Below are 3,513 nucleotides of genomic sequence, written 5' to 3'. Positions count from 1 at the left end.
CTGTTTAAAAATAAAACATACAAAGCTATTACATAAGAAAATGCTGTATTGAATATTTTTTGTTGAATTATTTCTCCAGCAATTAACTTGAAAATATTTATAATGGTAGATGATTCAGAGAAGAGTTTTCACTTAAATTCTGACAACATATTACACAAAATAAAAATTACGAAAAAAGACAGGATTCTGCTTAGGCTCAACACCATTTATATAATGTGATGAGAGAAACTACTGATTTTTTTTAAAGTTTTATATTATATATAATATGTACATATATACTACATATTATATATACTGTATGTACTATATATTGTACATGATAAAAAAATCACACTACATATTGAAACTATTGATGGGTTAATGATTTTTTAAAGTTTGATATATATAACACATACATATACACAATACAGATAAATATTATATATTCCTTCCTGCTAAGTTCTTCATCCAAACTACTTAAGCTTCACCTCCTTCAAAGCTTAGAAGACAGCAACAACTTAAAGAAATCATAAAGAAATGTAGCCAATACTTTTCTTTGTTCCACTTAGTTTCTATAGACTCTAAAACATTCTTTTATTTTTATTTTTATTTTTTTTTTAAATAATAAATTTTATTTTTATATTCCCCCATACAATTGCAAATGCCCCATTCTGACCCCAATCCCTCCCCTCCTGGCCCCCACCCCCCAAAAAGTGTCTCTGGTTCATAGTTTTTTGTTGATTTTGATTTTCACTTTCATATAGTTATTCATTTTCCTGGTCCCTTATTTAAGTTTTCTAGATTCCTGCTATGAGTGAGACCATCCGGTATTTTTCTTTTTCTTTTTGGCTTATTTCGCTGAGCATGATCCCTTCCAGCGCCATCCATGTTGCTGCAAATTGCATGTGTTTATCTTTTTTGAATGCTGAGTAATATTCCATGGTGTATATGTACCATATCTTCTTGATCCAGTCATCTATTTTTGGGCATTTGGGTTGTTTCCATAGCTTAGCTATTGTAAATAGTGCTGCTATAATCATAGGGGTGCAGGTGTTCTTTGGAATTGATGTTTCTGTGTCCTTTGGGTAAATACCTAGGAGTGGAATTGCTGGATCATATGGAAGCTCTATGTTTAGTAGGTCAAGAAATCTCCACACAGCTCTCCATAGTGGTTGGACCAGTTTGCACTCCCACCAACAGTGTAGAAGAGTTCCTTTTTCTCCACAACCTCGCCAACATTTGTTGTTGCTAGTTTTTTTAATATGTGCCATTTTCACTGGTAAAACACTCTTTTAAATGCCATAGGAAAATATCTCCCAAAAACCCACTCTATGTTCTTAGGTAGAGAGAGAAAGAAGAAACTATTTATAGAAAATAAGAGGTCAGGGAAGAAGAGAAACAAAACAGTGAGCAATTCAGTCCTGCTCCTTCATAATTGGTGTCAGTGGAAAAAAAATAGCTTTCTAAATTGCTGTCCACCAAATGCATCACCCATCACATTTGATATAATTAATATCACTTCTTTTAAAAATAAAGATTAAATGATTCACCCAAAGTCACCAGCCCAGTTTGGGAAACTTGAGGAAGTAAACCCTGACTTCTATGAGTTCCTTGTTCCATAAGTGAGCAAAATTATCTAATTCCAAACCTGCTTTCTGACTACCACATAAAGCTCTAATTATATAATACTGGTAGTTTTCCAGTGGGTAAAATCAAATATAATGTTAATATTGTTGGAACAAAAAGAAAAAAATGAAAGGAATTATTCTTGTGGAAAAAATACACACAAAGAGACATACACACACACACAGACACACACACACCTTTTTAAACCAACCATTCTTATCAACTTTTTAAAAGGGGCTATAAAATTAAATCAGGGTCTCCCCGGTGATGCAGCGGGTTGAGCGCAGCGCTGTGGAGCTGTCTGCAGCCTCTGCAGCGCTGGTTCCATTTTCGGCTGGCCAGGGAGAAACCCGCCGGCACTGCAGACCTCCCTTGACCACTGCTCCCCTCAGCAGTGTGTTTTGGTCAGTATGCCTGTTCTGCTTCCCACTCTGTCTCTGGTGAATTCTCTCACCCTCCCGTGCCTCTGGCCTGTATCCCAGTACTCATATAAATAAATAAATCTTTAAAAAAATAATAAAATTAAATCATCCTGAGGAGGGGGGAATATATACAAACATATATATATATACGTATCCATATTTATATTTCTTACATAGATAAACTATATTTAGATTTCTAAAATTGATATGACTAAATAATTAGTGATTGTGATGACCAGTCAACAGTTCTATATTTAGTCTTAATGAAAAAGTCAATTCCCTTTTCTAATGTTCTAAAAATATTAATCGCCCCATCAAAAAAGGAAAAAACTTATATTCATATGGTAAATTCACAAAATAATACTAAGCAAATAATAAGTTGTTTCTAACGCGATCTACCAAATGTCTCCGAAGATCTAGCTATATAAATAAATAAGGTGTGTGTGTATATATATATATATATATATATATGTATTTTTTTAAAGGTTCCTGATTTTTTTTTAAAGATTCATTTATTTATGCATACAAACACTGGGGTACAGGCCAGAGGCGTAGGGGGTGAGAGGATTCACCAGAGAGAGAGTGAGAAACAGAACAGGCAGAATGACCGAAGTACACTGCTGAGGGGAGCAGAGAGTGAGTCAGGAGAGGTCTGCTGCACCATGTGGGTAGCTCCCTGGCCAGCTGGGAATCCAACTCGAGCTGCAAAGGCAGCAGACAGCGTCACAGGTTGCATCTTAACCCACTGCGCCACCAGGGAGGCCCTATAATTTATATATTTAAAAATAAACACTCTTCCTGGGCCTAAATCACACTACTTGTATAAACTTGGATAGCTACTTGTAAAAACCACCAATTATAATAAAAATAATGCACTCAAGAATATCCATTTACTTCCAAATATGGAACATAGTAGCTGATGACTAAGAATTTTTCTTCCATGACCCCTACTTAGGCAGCCTCTAAGAATCATATTTAAAATGTGTATTTAAAATGAGGGATAAAATTGCAGGAAAACTAGGTTCTCGTCTTATCTCCTCTTGGACATTGTCTAACTGACACCAGTCTCCTATATTTTTCTTTTGAACCAGAAAACAGTAAGGTTAAATACAGTTTACTTTTTATTCATTTAACATATTTGTCCTGCATGTATGTGCAAACAGGACACAATTTTTATTCAATAATTAAGTATTCAAAATGTGTACATCTCTGAAACTATATTCAAGATGATTCTAGTTAAAATAAAGAACTAACAAAATAATTTAAATTCACGGTTCAATCCTTTCTCCATTTTTCTCTTTCTTAAAGTAGAAATTGAGGAAAATGCTGAGTTTCTCAAAAGGAAAGAATCATTCATCCACATTAATTCAGCAATACTCACCTCAGTTACTAATCTGAAACATCGAATATAATACATATACCAACACAGAGGCAAGAGATCGGGAGTAGGAGGAGAAAGCCAAACAAATAAAGACTACACCTTTAA

General features: G+C 34.4%; 1 protein-coding gene across 19 annotated transcripts in view; it reads right to left on the bottom strand.

Annotated features, from left to right (window-relative positions):
* The window catches only part of ASPH (aspartate beta-hydroxylase), a 196,527-nt gene that overhangs the window by 171,217 nt on the left and 21,797 nt on the right, over nt 1-3,513 (bottom strand). The gene's annotated exons all lie outside the window — the stretch shown is intronic.

This window comes from Talpa occidentalis, unplaced genomic scaffold, assembly GCF_014898055.3.
Source record: "Talpa occidentalis isolate TD23 unplaced genomic scaffold, MPIMG_talOcc4v2.1, whole genome shotgun sequence".
NCBI lineage: Eukaryota > Metazoa > Chordata > Mammalia > Eulipotyphla > Talpidae > Talpa > Talpa occidentalis.
The sequence above is the reverse complement of the archived record's forward strand: the minus strand, read 5'-3'. Positions and strand labels throughout refer to the sequence as shown.